Below are 25248 nucleotides of genomic sequence, written 5' to 3' on the forward strand. Positions count from 1 at the left end.
ACCTCTGGGAACAGCTGATTGGGGGTATTCCAGAGGCCGATCCACCCGCCAATCAGCTTTTTTCTTATTTTCCTCCCCCAAAATTAAAGTGCATCTTATATTCCGGTGCGTCTGATACTCCAAAAAATACGGTAGTTTCTATTTTGTAGGAACTTTTTATTTCAAAAACTAAGGAATGTTTTTATTTCTGGAGTAGGCTGGGCTTGGTGAAACACAGTCTGTTATAATGTGATCCTGAACACGCTCTAACAGGATGAGTGACAGGTAGATCTATTCTGCTGCTGTTTGTTTGAACCATCCTTGAGGTTCGCTGGCCTGTTCCCAAATTCTGAGGTTTTACATCTAAGGAGGCTCAGCTAAGTGACAGCAGCTAGATGACTTTGGTTGATCTTGAAAAGTTAAGCAGGGTTAGTTCTTGAATAGAACACAACCAGGAAACCCCATATTACACTTTAAATTGGGAAATAAAATAAAATCCCTCTAAAAAGACAATGGCATACCCTTATAATTGACCACAAAACTATGTGGATGCGATGGGTCATCAGAGATTGATTGTCCCAAAAAAGACTACCCTTTTAAGTATTTGTTTAAAGCAGGGATGTCCTACTTTGGCAGTTTTAAGACTTAGTGCTTCATCTCTCAGAATTTCCCAGCTAGCAATTGTTGGAGTTCAAGTCCTAAACTTGGGAATTCCACTAAATTTGGAAACCCTGGTTTTAAGCATTCTTAACTATATTTACTGGAATATAATTTCCATGTTCGCCTATTGCCATGAAATTGTCACAACTTTGGAAGCTAAGCAAGATCAGACCAAGGTACTTGCTGGATGGGAAATCCCTACAAAATCTTACGATTGTAGGCCATACCGCCAAGTGAAATGAAACCCAAACAAACCACCCTCCCAAAGCTCTTCGGCAACACTTTAACGAAAACTTGATCATTGTTAGGGATATTGCCAGACAGTACCAGAAAGGGATGTGGTGGCTCAGTGGCTAAGATGCTGACCTTGTCGCTCGAAAGATCAGCAGTTCAGCAGTTCGAATCCCTAGTGCCGCGTAATGGGGTGAGCTCCCGTTACTTGCCCCAGCTTCTGCCAATCTAACAGTTCGAAAGCACGTAAAAAATGCAAGTAGAAAAATTGGGACCACCTTTGGTGGGAAGGTAACAGCATTCTGTGCACCTTTGGCATTTAGTCATGCCGGCCACATGACCACAGCGACGTCTTCGGACAGCGCTGGGTCTTCAGCTTTGAAATGGAGATGAGCACCGCCCCCTAGAGTCGGGAACGACTAGCATAAACGTGCGAGGGGAACCTTTAGCTTTACCTTTACTTGCTTTCAGTTATTCGATCTTGGGTATTATCCTCAACATATCTAGCAGACAAAGAGAAAGGATTCTGTGATTAAGTGCTTCTCTGGACACATAAAATTACTTATAGATATAAGAACTGGTGAGATTTAATTTTTGTATGTATGCATACTGGCAATGGATATATTATACACAAACATGCACATCCATCACTAACCACAAGACAGGGAAGTTTTCTGGTTGGAACAAGTGAGGATAATTCCTGTCATTTCAATTGTGTGTGTGGTTTAAATAGCAGCTCTTCCTGTGATTTTTTTTTTTTTTTGGCTGTTTAAACTGAACACCTGACAGTCCACGAATAAGGCAATTTGGAGGTTGGCAGAAATACAAAGGCTGATGAAGCAGTTCAAAGGAATTCAAGAGAGGAAAAAACAGTCTCAGCATTTTTAAAAGCTTGTAGTGGTTCTACTTTTAACTGAATGAAATAATTTTGGATCAGGGTGTCATCATTAGGTCTTGGGCCTCTTTAGAGATATGATCTTACCTGAAAGAAAAATATTTGATAACCATGCAATCTTTTAAGTATTACTTACAATTGCTTCAGGTTTGACCGTACCGTAGCTGCTATATAAATATTGACTGATACTGAACTGTGCTGCAGTATTTATTTTACAGGTGTTCCTTTCTCATGAAGTATTATAGTCTGAATAAAGTTCAGTAATCTTTAAAACAATCTCTGGTCATTGCTACTTACCTGGTAAAGGGGCAGTTTTATACTCAACAGGATTGCTGATCCATCTAGTTAACCATTCTGTGCTGTGACTAACAGCAGTATAACTGACTTTTCCTTACTACGGTAATACACGGAGTCCACGGAGTGGGTTTCAAAAATGGTGGGTGTGGCTTGGTGGGAGTGGCATGGCTTGGTGGGCGTGCCAGGGCGGTGCCAGGGGAAGGATACTGTAAAATCTCCATTCCCATCCCACTCCAGGGGAAGGATACTGCAAAATCCCCATTTCCTCCCGATCAGCTGGAACTCGGGAAGCAGAGAATAGATGGGGGCGGGGCCAGTCAGAATTTTTACTACCAGTTCTCCAAACTACTCAAAATTTCCACTACTGATTCTCCAGAACTGGTCAGAACCTGCTGAAACCCATCTCTGACGGGGTCACTTTACTAGCAATGCCTCCCAGTAAAACAGTGGTAGAATTCCAATTTTTTTACTACTGATTCTGTGGGCGTGGCTTGGTGGGCGAGTTGTGGTGTGGCTTGGTGGGCGTGGCTTGGTGGGTGTGGCAGGGAAAGGATACTGCAAAATCTCCATTCCCATCCCACTCTGGGGCCAGCCAGAGGTGGTATTTGCCGGTTCTCCAAACTACTCAAAATTTCTGCTGACGGTTCCCCAGAACCTGTCAGAACTTGCTGAATTTCACCCCTGCGGTAAGAGCAAATTAATAGAGACCATTATGCATTGTTTATTTGGTGAAGGATACACCTTACATTTTTCATTCCTGAATCAGCAAAGAGAAACTGTATTTTTAAGATACAGCTTCCTTTTTAAGAAGTCATAGAATTACAGGGTTTATAGAGTCCAACCTTTTGCAACCCAGCCTCTTCTGAAAAGCCTCCAGACATAAAGAACCCACAATCTCCACTGTTCTAGTATTGTACAGCTCTTACCATCAGGATTTTCCCCTTATATTTAAAGGAAATATAGGTAGCTTTTATTCTTAGCTGCGCTGCCTCTAAAGCTTTCTGCAAATCTATCTCTTCAATGAATTTGTAGGTCTAGAAGCTGATTTCATGCAATGTTAAGTACATTGTTCACAAAACAAACCTGCAATTGAAAAGAGTTTTTAACTGGATTTTCAATATTTCTGACTCAGTGCATTAGGAAAACAGAGGTGTGTTTTACATTCTACCACCCATGACGGCCTAACCATTTTCACTGAATAAACTACCAATGGCTGGGATTGCATGGGCATACTGTATGCATCAGGAGTGGGCTTCAGATCCCTTAGCAACGGATTTGCTGCCCCATTGCTGGGTGGTCGTGGCCATGGTGGATTAGTCAGCCATGGACTAGTCAGCCCCCTACACCACGGCGGGGTGGTGGTGGCATTTTTTGTTATCCTCAGGCTCCGGAGGTTTCCCTTGAGCCTCCAGGAGGGCGAAAGCAGCTTCTCCCAGAGTCCGGAGGCCCTTCGGAGGCCAGAAACAGACCTGTGTTAGGCCCATTTTTGCCCCCCCCCCAGACCCTCTGCGCAGCCCCTACACTTACTTGGAATGATGAACGGGCCATGTGGAGATTCCTGGGAAGAGCGGGGAGGGGTGGGGGGCCGGGGTGAGCATGGCCAGCCACGGGTGGCATTTGGGGGTTCACTGAACCCCAGCAAACCTTGGCTAGAGGATCACCTGAACCCTGCCAAACCCCCAGGAGCCCACCCCTGGTATGCATCCATAAACAATAGTCTATGAAGCACTATGGCTGGCTACATACACCTTGTACTAAACCAAAATCGAGCAAATCACATTATGGCTTGTATGTGGAGAGTGAACCCCTTACTTCCTAGAAACTTAAAATGTCTTCAGTGCGCTACTTCATCACTGTAAAAATAATAGAAGGCTTATCTTCATTATTGTTATTTTGACACACATTGATTGAATGTCTCTAATCACAAGTAGGATAAGTTTAAGATTTACAAGTATGATTCAGGGATCACAGAGTACCTTAGCTTTAGATCAGGGGTGTCAAACTCTTATTGTCATGGCGGTGTCACATGATGTATCGGGACTTCCCCCCCCTTCGCTAAACCTGGCAGGGGCAGGGGCAGCATGTGACACATCCAGCCCGCGAGCCATGAGTTTGACACCCCTGCTTTAGATGAAAATGCTGGTTGGTTGAATAATTAATTATAGAAGACTTCAGATTTCAATCCTTTCTGTTAACCAAGTGTACTTAATTAGAGTGTATTATAAGAGAATTGCAGCTCCTAAATTCTTGAATTTATGGTGGGAGGGAGGGAGAAATGTAGGATAGTTTCTGTTGTTACTTCATTGGTTGGTAATATTCTATTCTGACTTTTAGATATCTAAAGTTTGTTCATTTCCCCTGTATGAGTTTTCCTTTCCATACAGTTAATTCAGTTTCTGGTGATGACGGAAATCTTGAGATTGGAATCAGACCATCCCAGAAAGATAGGGAGAAAGGACAAATAAGTGAGCAGGGCTTGAAGGAAATTTATGTGTGAGGTTATGAGTTTCAGTATTTCATTTCCTTTCTGTTTTCAACTAGAGCTGCCAAGAATTGAACATTGGACTGTATGTATGGCAAGCGCAAAAATATCAAAATAGTTCCACCTACTTCAAAGATATTGTAAAACTTCAAGATTTTTAGAAATATTTAAAAGCAAAAATCCAGAAGAAAGAGCAATTAGATTAGCCTGACTGAGACTGACAATCCATTGGCCATAAAGTGAGGGTTTCAAGTTTAAAGTGATAAAGGAGAATACCTTGGAAAGGAGTATATCTAGGTTAAGGACAGATGCTGCTTGTGTGAACTATCCCAGAACTGTGGTCCTCTCCTTTTTGTAAACAATAATCTGTCCTCTACACAATCCAAGTCATATTGTCACATAACCAGTGCAGAATTGTGCCTGCAGGCAAAATTAGAGGGACAAGCCAGATAGTCCAACGTGCTAAAGAAAAATTACATATATGCATATGCATTTATGATTAATACTTGTGTAAGTTACATTTCTACAGCCTTTCAAAACCTCAGATCTTCCTTTGCATAGAAACATCAATTTTCTACATTGCTCTTATCTCAGATTTTTTACAATGTTTATGATGGCATTTTTTGACATACTACGTTTTACATTGTGTAAGATGCAACGTTGCATTCCAGAGGCCAGTGAGTATTGCACAAACTTGCCCTGCAGTTCTAAGCCATACATTTTAAATCTTCGTCAGCTTGCAAACGGTTCCATCAATAAAATAAAAATACCAAAGATGCCATATATATTATTCAGTGCTCCCCACCCAAGATAACGAACTCTCAGAAATGTGAAAAATCAGTATTGCTAATTTGTTTGACTTTGTCTTGCTTTGGGTTTTGTGCTGAGAAGGGTGCTTCAAGCTGCTATAGAACTGTTCACCTACTTCCTCTATATCTCTGATTGTATAGAGTGGGGTCCAGGAAAATTTATGGTCTAGTCCCATGATGGCAAACCTATGGCAAGTGTGTCACAGGTGGCACACAGAGCCATATCTATGGGCACGCAAGTGTTGCCCTAGCTCAGCTCCAGCGTGCATGTGCGCGCCAGCCAGCTGATTTTTGGGCCTTCTGGACCCACCAGAAGTTGGAAAACAGGCCATTTTCGGCCTCCAGAGGGCCTCCAATGGGGTGGGGAAGGCTGTTTTTGCTCTCCCTAGGCTCCAGGAAAGCTTCTGGAGCCTGGGGAGGGCAAAAAACAGGCCTACTGGGCCCACCGGTAATCTTTATGCCATCACGTGCCAAAAGTGGGAGGAGCACAGGGGGGGTCACATGTGCATGCGTGGGGGGCGGGGCACAGGGGCATTGAATTATGGGTGTGGACACACGCATGCACAAGCCCCCCATGCTCCCCCCCACTTTTGGCACGCAACGGCAAAAATGTTAGCCATAGCTGGTCTAGTCCATTCTCAACCACAGAGACTATGAATTATTCACTCTTACCGCAAACTACTATTGGGGAAAAATGGAGAAAGATGTGCTAATTATGCCACTTTGAACTTCCTGGAGAAAGCATGAGAGCTATAGCTCATAAATATACAAATAACATGCTTATCTTGAGCCTGGATTAGAGTGTTGACAATCTAATAGGTGACAATCGAGCAGGACTAATGACAGCATAATATATATGCTTTTCTGTGTTAATCTTTTCTCATACTATAAAAAGCCTACAATCATCTTAAAAATGCTACCAAACAGCTCTGGAGACTGGCAGAGTTATTGTCTTATTTGCAATAGTTAAGATGTACTTTCCACACCCAACTTTGCTCATTCAAGTTCTGTTTTACCAAACATTTGTTTGTTCTCTCTTTCTCTCTCCCTCCCTCCCTCCCTCCCTCAATATATATTGATATATTAATAAAATAATGATACTTTAACTTTTCCCTACAACAGGGGAAATTGGCAACGCCTGTTCTAGGTCCAGAAGATAAAATGATCTCTCAATAAAACATGATCATGCTTTTACACTGCAGCTCTACCATTGAAAGCATCTATTTATGGGACATTTGATGTGATGTGTATTACAACTTAAGGGTGACCCTCTTCCTGCTAGCTGGGTTATGAGAAGTGATATTTCCAAGTACTTTTGAAATGTATATACATTGTTTTTGTGTCTAGATTATTTTTTTCTCTTTTCAAGGCTCTGTGATGTCTTTAGCGCATGACTTAACATGCATAAAATATTCCACTGATGTGTTATGTAAGTTGTTGCTTTAAGGGATGTTGCAAAATGCTTTGTGTCCCAGAGCCCCCAGTAATGTTCAGCTAAAGTCAAATATTTGGACGATGTTTTCTTTGTTGTGTCTTAAAATCTGAAGGAATAATGGGATTCTAAAAAAAAGCCACTGATTTTGTTCATTATATGAAACTGCATAGGAAACGGTACCATCGCAAAGATGCATTGTTTAGCACATTGTAAGCCACCCTGAATCTCCGGAGGAGGGCGGCATATAAATCAAATTTTTAAAAAAATTAAAAAAATAACAAGCTACTAATCGAATTTCAGAAATATGAGAATAATAGTGATATGTGAATACTGAAATCATAACCATACCGAGTACAGGCAGTCCTTGAGTTACGACTGTTATGTAGGCCGCCCATTACGGTCATAAATTGTAATGGCCGTAAAACAGTGGTGGGTTTCAAATTTTTTTACTACCGGTTCTGTGGGTGTGGCTTGGTGGGCGTGGCATGGCTTGGTGGGTGTGGCTTGGTGGGTATGGCAGGGGAAGGATACTGTAAAATCTCCATTCCCACCCCACTCCATGGGAAAGTTACTGCAAAATCTCCATTTCCTCCCGATCAGCTGGGACTCGGGAGGCAGAGAATAGATGGGTGCGGGGCCAGTCAGAGGTGGTATTTACTGGTTCTTCAAACTACTCAAAATTTCCGCTACTGGTTCTCCAGAACTGGTCAGAACCTGCTGAATACCACCTCTGCCGTAAAACATTTACGGCATTCTTAGCAAGTCCCCAAAACAAATGTAAATAAATTCAAGATAAAGTAATGATTGCGATAACAAACTATTCATAAAATGTTCTTTGGAAGAGTAAGTTAGTTTAAGTAATTTCTGGAAGATTAGAAAGGATGGAGCAAGTCTGAACTCTAAGGGGAGCCTCTTTCACAAGGCCTGAACAACTGAGAAACACCTCCATTCCTTTTCCTTCAAGGTATATTCATGAATATTGTTTATTTCCGAGTAAGTCTATTGACCACTATAGTTGCCATATAGCAACTGTGAGACTGGAGTAAAAATGTCTGGTCCTAGAAACAGAACTGCTACTGTTGGGATTGGGACAGCATGATGTAGTTGGTTTGCTTTTGCTATAGTGTGGTTGTGAGAACATGCCAACTACATAGCATTATGTACTGCTCAGTCCTGCTTGTTCAACATTCTGTGATTAAACCATTCTCCAGCGTGCTGCTTGGAGAATCCAAAGCATTGGATTCTCCAGCAGCGCACATAGAAGGGATGTTCAGGTAAGACAATGTCCATTATGTTGAGCACTCTATTTAGCTGCCTACAGAGCTGGCAAGCATAATCAAAGTATATTGAAGTATAAGTATTTGGGATTACCACTAACATAAGCATAAAATTGGCTGGGTGTCTCTGGGATGTAAACAATACGAATTTCATCCGTTCAGAGACTTAGAGGAAATGAAGGCTAGGGAACAATAGCTACTACCTTGATTTGGATACAACCTATTAATTTTTAAAAAGAAAAGTGTAGAGTGGTTTAACAACTTTGTAAAACCTAAGCCTGAAAAAATAGCCATGTTAAAAAACTAGTTTCTTCCAACAAAAGAAAACAAAATCCTAAGACTCGGCATACATCAGATGTTATGACGTGCCATTAAACAAACCTACCATACATTTCAAAGGGCTCATAACAATCACACAGTTAAGATGTGTGAAATGCCAGTCATAACTTGTCCTCCCATGTCTTTAAATGAATTTTTCTGTAACTTCCTGTTCGGTCTGGATTTATCTTGCCCCTCGGGTTTCCACCAAATTATTCTACATTTTTCTTCTTTGCTGCTATTTTGTTATCTATCCCATGTGAACATCTGTTCATTTTATCTCAGAGTTGTTCATTTCAGAGTTCTATCTGGACTATTCTGTTAGTTATATCAAAATATCTTAGGAAAGAAATGACACTTCTCTCTTTTAGTTGCTGTAGAACTGCAATAGTAGCTGTACAAACAATTTAATGACTATGTGGAGAAGAGTTTCTCTTTCTCTTCTCTTCTCTTCTCTTCTCTTCTCTTCTCTTCTCTTCTCTTCTCTTCTCTTCTCTTCTCTTCTCTTCTCTTCCTCTCCTCTCTTTTTCTCCTTTCCTCTCTGCTCGTAATTCAAACACTTTTGCTCATACCTGCAAAAACAGGTTTAAGCAATTTTGTGGGTTCCAATGGGATTTGTGCCTAGATAACATGTTCTGAATTTCAGAAAATAGTCTGAGTCACGATGAATTGCCTAGATACCACGATGAGTTCAAAACGAGGATTATGAAATTAAAAATCTGGACAAATTTCAAGTTTGATCCCACCATCTATCATTTTAGGAAGATGAATTTTCTAGTGTTCCTTTTTCATTCTTCAGTTTGCACATAGGGTAGTGTTTGTATAGTTTCACTGTAGAAGATCATATTTTGACCCTGTATAGGAACAAGTGGTTTAGTAGGATGGTGTCCCTACTTTCCTAGCTAAGTTGCTACTCTAGAGTAAGGAATTTGGTATAGTATAAGGCAGCTTACTGGGTTAATAGGGGCCATCTGGACAGAAGAGTACATCCATCAAAATTGACAATAGAAGAAATAAAAGAATAAATAAAAGAAACCTTTTTAATTCATGTTAGAAAATATAAATCTTCTGGAGATTTTGAAAGAGGCTCAGAAGGACTTGTCCATTAGTTAAAAGCAATAAAAATACCTTCCAAGTGCAAGGCCTCTTGAAACGCAAGATTTAGATTCTTTAGAACAGTAACTCTGAAACACTTTCTCTTTTTACACCCTACAAATCTTGGTTACTCATGGAGGAAGGAAGTAACATTGTGTGTTACTGAGCCCACCATGGTTTATACTTGCTGGCTATGCTGTTGATAAATATGGCCCTGAATTCATGTATTGTGCTAAACCACAATTTACTTAATCTTGTTTCTTCAATACAGTGCAACTGGTTGGTCTTGGCCAATATGCTAAGCCATAAATCAGAGTTACAGAATAGAATAGGAGAGGAGAGGAGAGGAGAGGAGAGGAGAGGACAGAACAGAACAGAAGAACTGGAAGGGATCTTGACTCTAGTCCAAACCCCTGCTCAGGCAGGAAAACCTATACTATTTCAGACAAATGGTTATCCAATCTCTTCTTAAAAATGAGTGTTGGAGCATTCACAACTTCTGGAAGCAAGTTGTTCCACTGATTCATTGTTTTAACTGTCAGGAAATTTCTCCTTAGTTCTAGGTTGCTTCTCTCCTTGATCAGTTTCCATCCATTGCTTCTTGTCCTGCCCTCAAGTGCTTGACTAGGATAACAGTTTGACTCCCTCTTCTTTGTGGTAGCCCTGGAGATATTGGAATACTGCTATCATGTCACCGGTAGTCCTTCTTTTCATTAAACTAGACATACCCAATTCCAGCAATCGCTCTTTATATGTTTTAGCCTCCAGTTCCCTAATCATCTTGGTTGCTCTTCTTTGCACTCTTTCTAGAGCCTCGACATCTTTTTTACATTGTGGCTGGATGCAGTATTCCAAGTGTGACCTTACCAAAGCATTATAATTGCTGAGCATGTTTGAAGCCAGATTGATGTTATGGCTTAGCGATTAAGTCCTGGGGTGAATTTATCTGGGGTGTTGCCACAGATCCAGCTGAATACATTTTATTGCTCTAAATAAAAACAAAACAAAGCATTTACCTCCTCGATGCTCCGCCACTCCACTGTATGGGTTACTTTTCTCTGTCATTAGTTCGACTGGGTGCCAATCAAATCTTCCTCCACAGCTTTGTCCCGCCTACTCCAACTGCGCATGTCCAGTCTTTTCACTCAGTCACTAGTGATCAGACTGGAGTGCCTATTTCTCTATTTGTTTAAGCGAATTTTTTCAATAGAAAATTGAAAAGGAATTTAATTCAAACTCTTTTTCGCTGCGCGGACTGGCGTTCCCGGCTGGGGCGCCTTCCGCTGCATTAATAGCGATAATTGAGACCTAGGGGAAGTTCGGACTTTCCCTCAGCTGATCGTCGCCGCGAGCGTGGAGTTGGTTAACCGGAGTACCGGCAAAACCGCCCTCGCTATTTAAGCCTTTAGTTGAGCGGCAATTTTTACAGTCCCTGCCTTGCCGGCAAACTTAAATAGTCAGGAGATTGAATTTTAAAGAAACAGATTGGCTTTAGAAGCTAAAGATTTACGAGCGTTTGACAGTGGTCAAACAGGATCAAACGGCAATATTTGGAGACGTTTGTTCTCATAGCGTTATCGCTTTAAACAGCCGTTACTGTGCCCAACCGTCATCTGGTCAGAGCGGTTAGAGGGCTATCTGATTAATCAACTCTTGTGGAAGCCGTGTGAGGGACAGTACCAAGTTTTGGTCTGGGTCCTGACTCCTGACTGGGATAAACAACTATCATTACAGGAAAGTATATATTATTTAAAATTGTCTATTATATTTTGAGGGAGTTGGGTGATTGATTATGGCAGAAGAAGCAATTTCTTCAGAGTTGGATCAAAGCCCATCTCCTGTTAGAATCCCTTCTCCTAAACCATCGAAACAAAAGAAGGTTAAATCTAAGGCTTCAGGGCATTCTCATCATCATGAAGCTAGTCAAGCTGATGGGTTTTTAAGAATAACCAGACAAGATCAGCGTAGACATAATGCCTTAGAAAGGCAATTTGATAAAGCCAAGCGCTTGGCACAAACAAATATTCAAAGTGGAGAAAATGACATAATTATACTTAATCCCCAATTGAATCAAGGTCAACAGAGCATAACAAAGGATTCGGTCTCTAATTTAAAAAATCTTTCAGTTCCATTGGAGACTGTCAAGAACATGGAGCAGAATCCGGAGGGATTCAATTTAAAAGAAGCAGTTTCATCAGGACCCTTCATTAAAAATTTGACCCGGTCAGTCCCAGAGGCCACTTTTACGCCAACTGCGGCTGGATTTAGGATTGGGGAGGATTCCCTAATTGACCAGGCCTCAGATTTTCAAGCATTTTTGACTCAAACTTTTACCCGTATATTCCAAACAGGTTTACAACACTCAGGTCTACCTGTAGAACCTAATGTACCGGTGCAAGTCCACTCTGGCCATTATAACGTACCTACAGCTGAGTATGCAGATTCTGTACAAGGTGGTAAATCAACAGAATTGATTGATCCTGAGGATAATCTGGAAGATTTTGATTTATCTGATGATGATGGGGAAGTGGTTGACAAACCAGCATTTAAGGGTTTATTCAATCCAGCTCTATTTAAATCACTTCTTCGTAAAGCAAAGATAGCTACAAATATGGACACTGATTCTAACCAATCTTCTACTTCAAATAATCTTTTCCCAGTACCTATTTCTGATTGTGAGTTTGTTCCATATCCTGATTTATTTGACCAAGTTGTTCAGAAACCTTGGGAAAGACCTGGTTCAATTTCAGTTCCAAATAATTTTGATAAAAAGCTTTATTGTGCAGCTCCAAAATTAGATACAATCTTACAAGTACCATCAGTGGATGAGCCAATAGCTAGTCTTTCATCTTCATCTGTGTTAGTAGGAGATGCGGGAGATGGTTTAAGACAGGAAGATAAAAAAGCAGAGTTAACTTTCAAAAAAACACATCAAGCAGTAGCCTGGGCTATTAAGGCAGCTACCTCTGCATCCTTTTTTAATAGAGCCTCATTAGTATGGCTCAGACAACTGAAGGATAGAGTTTCGTTTCAAGATAATCGCACACAGCATGATATGGCCAAATTGATTGCTGCAGCGGAATATGCGGCAGATGCTTCTTTAGACGCTGCAAAATTTGCTTCTAGAGCTCTTGTGTCTACTGTTACTTCTAGACGTCTTTTATGGTTACGTCAATGGCGTGCAGATATGAGATCAAAATGGCGTTTGACAACAGCACCATATCAAGGTCATTCTTTGTTCGGTAAATCTTTGGATGCCGTTCTAGTCGAAGGACGGGATAAAAAGAAGGTATTACCTTCCTCTTACAGACGTTATGATCGTCGGTTCTCTCCATTTTCACGTCAGCCATTTCGTTCTGAGCAGGGATTCGGAGGATCCTATTATTCACGTCCATCTTACCAACAGTACAACAGTACCACAGAAAGATCTTCCTTTCGAGATAGGGGAAGACGTCAGTCAGGGTTCAAAAGGCCATTTAGAGGAACGAATTATCGTTCCTTCCGTCGTGGAAAATGACTCCTTGATGCATTTTCCCATTGGCGGAAAAATCCAATCGTTCTATCACCAATGGGAAATGTCAACAACAGACAATTGGATAATACAGACTGTGACCGACGGTCTTCAGCTGGAGTTCATTTCATCTCCCCCTTCTTGTTACATTCAATGTCCCCTACCATTGATTCAGTCCAAACAACATCTTATGAAGATGGAAATACAGCATTTATTGGAAATAAAAGCTATCGAAAAAGTTCCTTTCATTCAACAGACAAAGGGATTTTATTCGATCTTATTTCTTGTGCCCAAAACCTCGGGTGGATGGCGCGGCATACTAAATCTGAAATATTTGAACTTGCATGTGAGGTACCGCCGCTTCAAAATGCATTCCTTGAGAACAATACTCGGATGTGTTCGATCAAACGATCTAATGCAATCCATAGATTTGAAGGAGGCATACCTTCATATTCCCATTCACCCAGCACACCGGAAATTTCTCAGATTTGCTTACGGAACCCAACATTTTCAATACAGGGCGATGCCTTTTGGCCTATCTTCAGCCCCAAGGACGTTCACGAAACTAATGGCAGCAGTAGCGGCCACTCTAAGACAGCAGTCGGTAAGAATTGTTTGTTATTTGGACGACATTCTGATACTGTCTTCGACAGTACAAAAGGCTCAACTGGACAGAGAATTGGTGATCAAATCTCTACAAGATCATGGTCTCACGATAAATTGGGACAAGAGTCATCTAGTACCCACGACAAGGTTATTGCACCTGGGAGCAATTATAGATACAAAACAAGGCATGGTGTATCTTTCAAAAGACAGACAAAACAGCATAAGGAATTTGATTTCACAGGTTCTATCTCACAGAACAGCTTCCCTATTAGTGCTGTCTCAACTTTTGGGAAAACTGATATCGTCAATCAACATTGTACCGTGGGCCAGACGCCATTCTCGTCAGCTGCAATGGCTTCTATTGCCATTTCAGAAACAAGGAATAGCCAATTCTTTAAAGAAAATAAATGTTCCTCCATCAGTGAAACTTTCGCTGAAATGGTGGCTATCCCCGGCGTTATTCAAGGGGACTCTGTTTCTACAACCAGCCAGAGTCATTTTGACAACAGATGCAAGTCTGCTAGGATGGGGGGCGCATCTGAATTCTCAATTAGCTCAGGGAACGTGGTCGTTGGCCGAGAAACAACAGAATATAAACTGGTTAGAACTGAGGGCGGTCAGATTAGCTCTTCGACATTTCCACAGGGAAGTAGCACAGAAACATGTGTTAATTCTCACGGACAACATGGCCACGAAGGCCCATCTAAACAGGCAGGGAGGAACAAGGTCGAAATGTCTCATGAGCGAGACAGAGAGATTGATGGCATGGGCAGAAAGAAATGTAAGTTCAATAAGAGCAGAACACATTTCAGGATCACTAAATCAACAAGCAGATTGGCTAAGCAGAGGAATAATAGATCAAGCAGAATGGAAATTACATCCACGACTGTTCAACCTGATTGTAACCAAATATGGAACACCGATACTGGATTTGTTTGCAACAGAGAAGAACAAACAACTCCCAAGATTCTTCTCCAGGTTCAAGACTCCGGGGGCAGAAGATCAGGATGCGTTGAGGGCCCAATGGCCGAAGGGTCTTCTTTACGCATTTCCACCTATTCCGATCATTCCACATGTAATCAGAAAGATGATGGAAGAAAAGGCAGATCTCATTTTGATAGCTCCTTACTGGCCACGTCGGGAGTGGTTTGCAGACCTCATGGATCGATCAATACACAAACCATGGAAGCTACCACTGGACAGTACTTCTCTAAGTCAAGGAGCAATATTTCATCCAGATCCAGAATGGCTGCAGTTGACCGTCTGGCGATTGAACGGATTCGGTTAATGAAGGACAATTTACCAAATGATGTTATTGCCACTATTCAAGCAGCTAGACGGCCAGCTACAATACGCATTTACAATGCGACTTGGAAAAAGTTTGCTCTTTGGTGTTTAGAAAAACATACAGACCCCACATCTGCGTCCATTCAGGACATTCTTAAATTCCTACAGTTAGGTTTTGATAAAGGATTGGCCACAGCAACTCTGAGACGTCAGGTAGCAGCCTTAGCTACAGTACTATCAACAGATAGAAAACATTCTATATCACAGGATGAAAGAATTAAATCATTCTTACATGGTACAGTAAATTTAAGGCCACCTGTGGTACATAGATTTCCAAATTGGGATCTTAATTTGGTGTTGCAATCTTTAACATCTGGTCCTTATGAGCCCATCAAAGAATCATCTTTAAGACATTTGACAATTAAATTAGCATTTTTGTTGGCTATAACATCAGCAAGGAGAGTGTCGGAATTGGCAGCATTGTCAATTCGAAAAGATCTATGTGTGTTTTTTTCGGATAGAGTTGTTATGAAACTAGATGTTTTAGCCTCCAGTTCCCTAATCATCTTGGTTGCTCTTCTTTGCACTCTTTCTAGAGCCTCGACATCTTTTTTACATTGTGGCTGGATGCAGTATTCCAAGTGTGACCTTACCAAAGCATTATAATTGCTGAGCATGTTTGAAGCCAGATTGATGTTATGGCTTAGCGATTAAGTCCTGGGGTGAATTTATCTGGGGTGTTGCCACAGATCCAGCTGAATACATTTTATTGCTCTAAATAAAAACAAAACAAAGCATTCCTTTTTCCTCTGGGCTAAGTATTGTAGGACAAGATCAGAGACAATCCAACTTCTGGGGCTGCCACTGTTCTTTGCTACAACTGGAAAACCCATTTCTAGAGCAATTTCCCCCTTTTCTTACCACAATGGAAAACTATTGGCCAAATGTGACAGCCATGGTTGGACAAAAGCCAGCGGAGGGACAGATAGGAAGAAAGAACTGTAGCTAGTAATGATGGCTGAAGGCTATTTGCCACAAATCCACCGCTCTGGAGGAAAATGACTGACCTTAATGCATGATACTGCTGTGTTTTTCCTGAGAGATGTTCCCTTCTAGGGGTGGTATTCACTTACCTTTGCTACCGGTTCGCAAATGTGAGTGCGCATGCACAGAGCCTCAAAAACTGGACGTGATGATGGCCAGGCTGGTGGGTGGAGCGTTCTGCAGCCGCCGCTAGCGGTTTGCCTGAACCGGATATAACCAGCTGAATACCACCACTGTTCCCTTCTCATTCTTTTGGTGCCTTAAATCTGCACGTAGAAATCTTTGGAAATGTGGAGAATTAGTGTTACGATGAGTCATTAAAAGAACATAGGAAAACACCTCATATGTATAAGCTGCAACTAGATGTTCTGAGTTTTCTTTCCTTAGATTTTTTTGGGGCGGGGAGGAAGAGGGGACTGAGATATTTTAAAAATGATATGAAACCTATTTTAGAAGGCAGGCTACAGTTTTTGCCTATTTCTTAAGCAAAAGTATACCCAGAATTAACCAAAATACTTGTTGCGTTCAGGGGTGGTATTCACTTACTTTCCCTACCGGTTTGCAAATGTGAGCGTGCTCGTATGCGCACACTTCGCTCACACGTGCCACTTCTGCACATGCACTTTGCTTGTGCACGTGCCTTCCGCGCATGCACCCGGCCTCAAAAACGTGCCTAAATAGGAGAGCATAGAGCCGGGGGTGGGCCCATCCACAATTTCCACTACCGGTTCGGATGAACCGGTCTGAACCAGCTGAATACCACCTCTGGTTGCGTTACCATGTTGACAGGAAAGAAAAAAGGGTCTGCATAAAGCTGATTGAAAATAGGGCCTTGCCGTTTCTTGAGGAAAAAAAAATGTTTTCCTTTATGAGCCCCATTTTTCCTTCAGTATCTGCTTAGCTTGGTGTAAATCCTCTTCAAGTTAGTTAATAAATAAGAGCGCTATTTACAAAGGCAGAGTGTCTGGAGGGTATAAGAACAAGAAAAGTGAGAGCCCGAATTTTTTTTCTTGCACTGCCAGCTAACACACACACAGGGCAGGACCCAGCAATAGAAAAGCCAGCTCGAGTGTTTGAATGGTAAAAAAATATCTTTCCGATAAGGCTTTCGGTGCAATCATTCTGCTTGAATGGCTAAATATACAGGGGCAACAGTGAAATCGGAAGAGACTTATTCCATAAATACCCTATAACATTTTCTGCACCCAGTAAGAAGAAAGTTTCCTGCTGGAAGCCGCAGGGCTTGATTCTTGAGAGAATCAACACAAGGATCTTGTGTGCCAAACTATCACAAGATCATAGATTATCACATGGGCCCTTTCCTTCCTTTCAGGGCAAATGATTAGAAAAGAAAGAGTTCACAAGCAGATTGTCGCAAGCTTCTAAGTACAGTAAATTCAAATGATTAGAACAAGCTGTGCTGTTTAGAATTGGGAATTACAAGGTCAGATAAACTTTGGGGCCTGCAAAGGGCTTATGCTATAATCGAAATCCAATAGTTATGCCCATGAGACCCTCCCTAGTGAGTTGTTAGTACAAATGGCCTCAGCTAATAATGTCCTTCCTTGTATACTCCCACGTGCTTTGCACATCTAACACGATATCTCTGGGTGAAAAGGAATTACGGCCATCCACCCATTAAATAACGTGTAGTTGATGACTCATTTGCCTTTCAAACTGTTAATTTGAGTTACATTTTCTTATGAATAAAAAAACGCCTTGACACAGTTTTAATGAAGTACAATCAATGCTTGTTTTATATTACAGATAGCCCTCGCTTGGTGACCCTAACGGGGAGAGGAATTTACATCGCTAGGTGAAGTGGTTGTTAGGCAAAACACAATGTGGTCCCTTCACTTAGTGATGGCAGTTCCGGCAGTCCTAGTTGTGGTCATTAGGTGAGGACCTCATCAGGGGTGGGCTTCAAAATTTTTAGCAAGGGGTTCTCTGCCCGGTTGCTGGGTGGACATGGCCATGGTGGGTGTGGCCTAGTTGGCCTCCTGCATCATGGTAGGGGGGGCATATTTACCCTCCCCGGGCTCCGGCGATTTTCCTTGAGCCTCCAGGAGGGTGAAAACGGCCTCCCCAAGTTCTGGAGGCCCTCTGGAGGCCCTTCCCGAGCTTCCGGTAGGCCCATTTTTTGCCCTCCCCAAGCCTCCGCATGCACCCTGCACTTACCCACATCCACAACGGGCCGTGTGAGGACTCCTGGGAGGGGAAGGGAGGGGTGGGCGGGGCCAGCCAGGAGTGTGATTTGGGGGTTCTCTGAACTGTACAGAATCTTAGCTATAGGTTCACCCAAACCCCTGCAAACCCCCAGCAGCCCACCTCTGGACCTCATGCTTCTGCCCTGCCAGGCTTGTTTTTGTTTCAATTCCCTCCACTCGCCTACCTAACCCCCATCTCTGCCTTTGCACTCGGCCACCGCCATTTACTCCTGCTGCCCCCTGCCGTCCCCATCTTTTCCCTTCCACTGCTAACCAGACATGCCTGGCTGAGGCAATTGTCAACCCTTTGCAAGGTCTCCCTAACACCGCGTAAGGCCTCATGGAAGCCTCATGGAGGCTGTGCAAGCCCTTTCACAACCTCAGGAAGGCCCAGCAGTTCAGTTGCCTTGGCCAGGCACACCTCATTAGCAGAAGGAAGAAGGTCACTCTGGAGGCTGAAACAGTGCTACAAAAACCATGTTTCCAGTATTATAAAGTCTGTCTTGTGTGGCCATCAGTAAACGGTAGCAAAGTGAAGGGTGGCCAAAAGAACAGAGATCGGGGAGCGATAGGCGGGTGGGGAGAGTTGAAGTCGTAAATTCAGCTGAATTGTGATCACATGATCGTGGGAACGCTGCAATGGCCATAACTTCAAGGGCTGTTTGTAACTACCATTAGTTCAGTGCCATTGCAATTTTGAATGGCCACTAAATGAGTGGTTGTTAAGCCAGGAGTAACTGTATACTCAAGACTCCTTTGACACTTGACACTCCTCCCTCCCTCCCTCCTTCCCTTCCTTTTAATCAGGTATCCAGTTAGAACTTTAATTGATTCATTTATTAGTCAATAAATACATTATTAGGAAGCAATGATCAATTGCAATCACTAAAGTGTAAAATCTGTCATTTTTTTTTACAAGCCAAAGTTTTTAAAATAAAGGAGACACTTCAACTGTGTCTTTAGAGAATTTATCATAATTCATGCATTAATTGAACACTTTGTGGAAGACAACAAAAAATGCCCCATTGTTAAGGCTTGCAGAAAATGTGAAGAACACAGTGGTCAGTTTGAAGGATCTTATCTTGTCTTCCTCAGTTCATGAGCTGATTCTGGTAGTTTCATTCTTGGACAATATGAATTTGAATTTTCACTACAAAAAACAACACCACCCTTTCATAATGGAGAATAATGAATCACCAAGGGGTTAGTAGTTACTCCTAGTTATGCAAACTGTTGTCTGCACACAGTTCCTTGAAATGTCGCACAATTAAAAGGGAGAAAGGAAAGGCTGCACTAATTTTCAGTTATTACAAAATCACCCAACTTCCTGTTAAATTACAATCAAATAGGGATGAAGAAAATATGTTTTTTCCCTTGTAAACTGAACATCGTATACATGGATCTGTTTATGGAACCTGAAATTCGGAGCCAAAAGATAATGTTGTCCATGATAATAGACTCAGCTTTTAAATACTTGTGTGATTATGCTGTGTTAAGCCATGTGTTAGAACTTTTCCTGTTGACAGTGTCTTTGGAGTTGTAGAACCAGTTTTGCAACATTTCCCCCGTTTTTCATCTTTGACATGTGGCAAAGGAAATAATTCATTGGCAAGCAGAAATTTGTGGTGATCATTGTGAAGCTGTGAATGATCCACATATGCATGTTTTCATATGTGTGCAAGTTTTCATGCAAGTGTGTAACTTGCAGCCCTAACTCATTACTTGAATAGCTGTGCAAATGGTCATGCATTACTCAACCCAAGCATCCTACAGTGTTTTGTATGACTTCCTTCTTCTGCTAGTTTGACACTGAATTAATGTACGGCATCTGATGGGAGGCAAGAAGCAAAAATTGGACTATATTCATTAATACGTGTCCTCAAAATAGCAGTTATATGAACAAAAAAGCATTGACCCAGCAACAAGGACCTAAAATGCAGATTGTAGTCTGGGAATTAAATAAATTGAGATTTGATTGCCTAGAATTTGAGGGGGGGACTTTCTAAAGTGCAATCCTACAAATATAAGCAATTAGACAGCCACTTGTTGGAAATGGCATAGGGCAGTGATGGCTAACCTTTTCCGGACCGAGTGCCCAAAGTGTGAACTCAGGTGCCCATGAATGCATATGCCCGTGCCCAAACTCCCAAAGTGCAATGCGTGTGCGCCCCCTACATACATCCCACCCCCGTGCATCCACGTGCCCCCTGCATGCGCCCTGCCCCACTGCATGCACATGCGGCCCGCGGCATATGCCTTGCCCCCCTGTACATGCACGCACAGTCCCCGCATACGCCCCTCCCCCGTGCATGCGTGGCAGAGACCCGAAGACCAGTTAGCAGGTGGGAGGCGCGCACACATGTGCAGCGGGGCGGAACTGGGGCGACGGCTCGCGTGCCCACAGAGAGGGCACTGCATGCCACCTCTGGCACACGTGCCATAGGTTCGCCATCACGGGCATAGGGTCTCCTACCTGAGCAGCAGGTTGGACTCCAAGGTCCATTTAACTCTCTTATTCTGTTATTTAAGTACATTAACCCAAGATCACTGGAGCCTATTTTCCTGACAACACAAGCAGGCTAGGATTCTCACCTTGACGGTGTTTAAGAAGATTTTGAAAGCCTGCTGATTTCCCAGGCTTGGATTGGCCTTAATAGGATTTTAAACTGTTGGCATGAATGTCTTTCTCTGGGTATACCGTACATCATTTTTTGCTGTTTTTAAAAAAACCATTCTTACTATCTTTAATGTACCAGAATCATACGAGTTGGATGCCCTTTTAAATTTAGTCAATAACCTTTTCTCCCTAAGGTAAAATAATTGTAATAAAGCTGATATAGCAGCTGCATTAGGGTTTATTCTCTTTGGTAAAATGTTTCCACTCAATCTTTGGATTCTGAGCGGAATGTCGTTTCCAATGCCATTATAACCCAGGGTTCTGAAGCAAGATATTGTTGCTTGAGAAATACCAGCAGGGAGGGTACAAGTCATGCCTCCAGAGGCAGGAGGCTCTGGAGCAGGGGGACTGTTACAGAGGTGGGTTTCACATAATTTTACCACCGGTTCGCCAGGCACCGAAAATGTGAGCACGTGCGTGTGCACACTCGCTTTGCTCACACTCACGCCTTCCACGCATGTGCATGGCCTTCCGTGCATGTGCTTTGTTCACATGCACAGTTTGCACACATGCGTGTGGGTTAGAAAATGTGGCTAAATAGGACGGCATAGCGCTGCGGTGCATGGACAGGGCCACCCACAGGTCACCACTACCGGTTTGGCCAAACCGGCTGAACTGGACTAACCAACACTGGACTGTTAGCAAGAAGGACTGTCTTGAGAATCATGTCTACCTGAGATTGCACTGAGGAGATTGCACTTGGAGGAGATGGTTCCTCAGACCTTTTGGAGCAAAATCAAAAAGGGCTTCTGTCTGCTGTGCTGTCAAACTCAGCACCTTGAATTGGACTTGGATATCTAATGAGGGCTTAGTTGATGTGTGAATCCAGCTTGTGGCTCTTAAATGTGGATTTGATCTTGTGTCAGCCTTACAAGCAGTGGTGGGTTTCTAACAGTTCGGCCTGGTTCGGGCGAGCCGGTAGCACCAATGGTGAGCTGAGAGCGAGCCGGTTCTCTCTGATGATTAGCTTGGCCCTCCAGCCCGCCCCTGCATTATACATACCTTCTATTCGGTCATTTTTAGCCCAGCTGAAAGGCGCAGCAGAGCGGATTGCCGCATCTCAGCTGTTCTGAAATATACTGCGCTTGTGCGGAGGGCATGCAAAGCGCATACATGAAATGAACCGGTGGTAACACCGATTGAAACCCTCCACTGCTTACAAGTAGGCCAGACAAGAAACACGTCAAAATGAGCTAATTCTACTTTACTGAGAGGGCTACATTAACAGAATTTTGTATGTCTCAGAATTTGTCTCCGTGTACAAATCTCCCACTGTCTCTTTTGTACTTTCTGATATCTTGATTTCTCTTTCTCTGCCCATTACTCAATTGCGGGCTTCTCCCCCTTTTGTCTTCATTGTTCCCTAGGCAGAAACTCTTCTCCCAACTCTTCTCGTAAGTGTCCTTACTTCTTTTTTTTCCCATGCTATCCACAGAGAGATTGCTAGACTAAACTCAGGAAACTGTTATAAGTGTTAAGACACGTATTGACAGAGAACAGGTGCAGACTTGAAACACTTGCGTGCTTTGCAGCAATGGCCTACGATTCAGAAAGAGTGTTTCCTATCCTTTCTTTTACACATTGCTGAGCAAGGTAAATGAAAGTAAGGAATTAGTCATTTTTTCCTGCTCCACTTGAACAACGCATTTCATGGCAGGCTTGGCTGAACGTTGGTAATACTTGGCACATTTTTTTTTTCCTATGGTGAATTGCCAAACAGAAAAGTTTGCAATGTGCATTGATACACTGCAAAATGTGCTGTTCTTGGCAGGGGTGAAATCCAGCAGGTTCTGACAGGTTCTGGAGAACCGGTAGCGGAAATTTTGAGTAGTTCGGAGAACCAGCAAATACCATCTCTGGCTGGCCCCAGAGTGGGGAGGGAATGGAGATTTTGCAATATCCTTCCCCTCGAGTGGGGAGGGAATGGGGATTTTGCAGTATCCTTCCCCTGCCATGCCCACCAAGCCACACCATGCCCATCAAGCCATGCCCACAGAACCGGTAGTAAAAAAAATTGAATTTCACCACTGGTTCTTGGGAGACAAAACTCATTAATTACGCTCTTTTTTTCAACTACAGAGTCTTATAATAATACATTGTGATGGGGAAAAGGATTTCATTTTCCTTCACTTCCCTGCTTTGAAGAATTCCATGCAGTCCTAGAGTAGGCTAAAGTAAATATATTTGTTAAAACTCTGGGCTGCACAGAGGTCCGTGATAATATTCTTTGACAGTGGTAAATAACTTTTCAGAAGGATCCCTTCAGTAATCCAGGGATAGAAGACATGCTTTGCATGTTGAAGATCTCAAGTTCAACTCGTGACTTTTCCAGTTAATAGGATCAGAGATTATGTGGTGGGGACATAGTATCAATCATCTGAATGGACATCAGAATTTCCATGGATACTTAGTTTATGCCCTTCTGTGACCTGGTTCAACTCTCTGCAAATGAAGCATATATACACATTTTGGCTGGTTTGGGGTAATTTTGTATTTTATATGTGAATCAAATAACCACGTAAATATCTATTCAAGTACTTCTCACAAGTTTTCTGTCTTTCTTTTTTTCCTTGAAATTGTTTTAAAACACACAGTAGCAAATAGACTTATGCATGTTGAGGAAAGGGAAGGGAAGGGAAAATAAAATAAAAGATGGAGGGAATGAAAGGAAAGGAAAGGAAAGGAAAGGAAAGGAAACAAAAGGAAACGAAAGGGAAAAGGGGAAAGGAGAAAGGGAAATTGTTGATCTCGGCAGAAAGGATTGCTAGGTGTGCTGACGAAGCTACTAAGCAAAATATAAAACCAGAGAGACATTCCAGCTTCTATCAATACATTTAAATGATTGTTAAGACTGAGTAGTAAGTTGATGAAGAGAATTGAAAATATAGTATTAGTGTGTTATATTATGAAGATGATGGTTGGTCATGGTTGTTTAATGGAACTATTTTTAAAAGGTGGCCTAATGGCTATTTAAAATGGAGATTCTAAGGAGCACCTTAATTAAACCTTAATTACTACCCATTCCATTGGAATGCTTGAAGGAAATCCATCTTGATAATAACAACTCAACATTAGAGATTAAGAACTCCACTGTTTGGCTACATTAAATACAGCAGCCATTGCTGATTCTCATTCCCAGGTCTAGAATTCATAACTTCTATGATGTAGTGGCTCAGAGGCTCTAAGATGCTGAGCTTGTCGATCGAAAGGTCGGCAGTTCAGCGGTTTGAATCCCTAGCGCCGCGTAACGGGGTGAGCTCCCGTTCCTTGTCCCAGCTTCTGCCAACCTAGCAGTTCGAAAGGATGTAAAAAATGCAAGTAGGAAAATAGGGACCACCTTTGGTGGGAAGGTAACAGTGTTCCATGCACCTTTGGCATTTAGTCATGCCGGCCACATGACCACGGAAACGTCTTCGGACAGCGCTGGCTCTTCGGCTTTGAAACGGAGATGAGCACTGCCCCCTAGAGTCGGGAACAACTAGCACATATGTGTGAGGGGAACCTTTACCTTTACCTTATGATGCAATTATATATTTATTACATTTCACGATACTTTGGTGAACAAGTACCTTTAATCTTGTAATGCTCATAATCGAGACCCAAAATTCTTAGCATTCATTATGTCTTATTATTGTAATGATATGTGGAAAAGACCTTGGGAGATTAGGAGATGCTGCCAAAAGAATGCAAAGGTAGGAAGCAGAGTACCCACAACTGGATGGCAGGCAGGGTAAGAGGATGAGCAGAGTCACCCCCTAGTTCAGGGGTCAGCAACCTGTGGCTCTGGAGCCACATGTGGCTCATTGGGCCCTCTGCTGTGGCTCCCTGTCAGATGATCCCACCACTGGCTGGTCCCACCCCTTGCCCTCCCCTCCCAGTCACTCCTTGCCTGGCCTGAGAAGGTAAGGGCAATGGTGGTGGATGGAGAAGCGGCCAGGGCAGGGAGATACAGAGAGAGGAGAGAGAGAGAGAAATAGAGAGATACAGAGAGAAAGGGAGGGAGGGAGGGAGGGGAGAGAGAGAGATGTCAAAAGGATTTTGTGGTTCCCGGTGTTTTTTAACAACAGGTTCTCTGCCCTAATGACCGGCTAGGTAAGCGTGGCTAGGGGGGGTCATGTGACTGGTAGAAGTGAGTGACATCGAGTTGGCCACGCTCACCCAGGTTTTGTGGCTCCCTGTGTTTTTTTTTTCTGTGGGAAACAGGTCCAAATGGCTCTTTGAGTATTTAAGGTTGCAGACCCCTGCCCTAGTTTCTCAGATTATAAAGGTGACGGAGGAAGAGCATTCGTTCAGATTTCCAAATTCTGTCAATGTAGCTTCACAATGAAGTAGAATCAGCTCATCTGGTTGTGATTTCTATCTGGTTTACCCCACAAGGCTGACAGTTAATAACGGGCCACTATTATTAATGGGCCATTACAATGAATATGTGGCCATG

General features: G+C 42.6%; 1 protein-coding gene across 4 annotated transcripts in view; it reads left to right on the forward strand.

The window, feature by feature from the left end:
• RAB27B (RAB27B, member RAS oncogene family) overlaps positions 1 to 25248 on the forward strand; it is a 140520-nt gene that overhangs the window by 42661 nt on the left and 72611 nt on the right. The window lies entirely within an intron of this gene.

The sequence above is a fragment of the Pantherophis guttatus genome, chromosome 2 (genome assembly GCF_059756535.1).
Source record: "Pantherophis guttatus breed Tessera chromosome 2, ASM5975653v1, whole genome shotgun sequence".
In the NCBI taxonomy this organism is placed as follows: Eukaryota; Metazoa; Chordata; class Lepidosauria; order Squamata; family Colubridae; genus Pantherophis; species Pantherophis guttatus.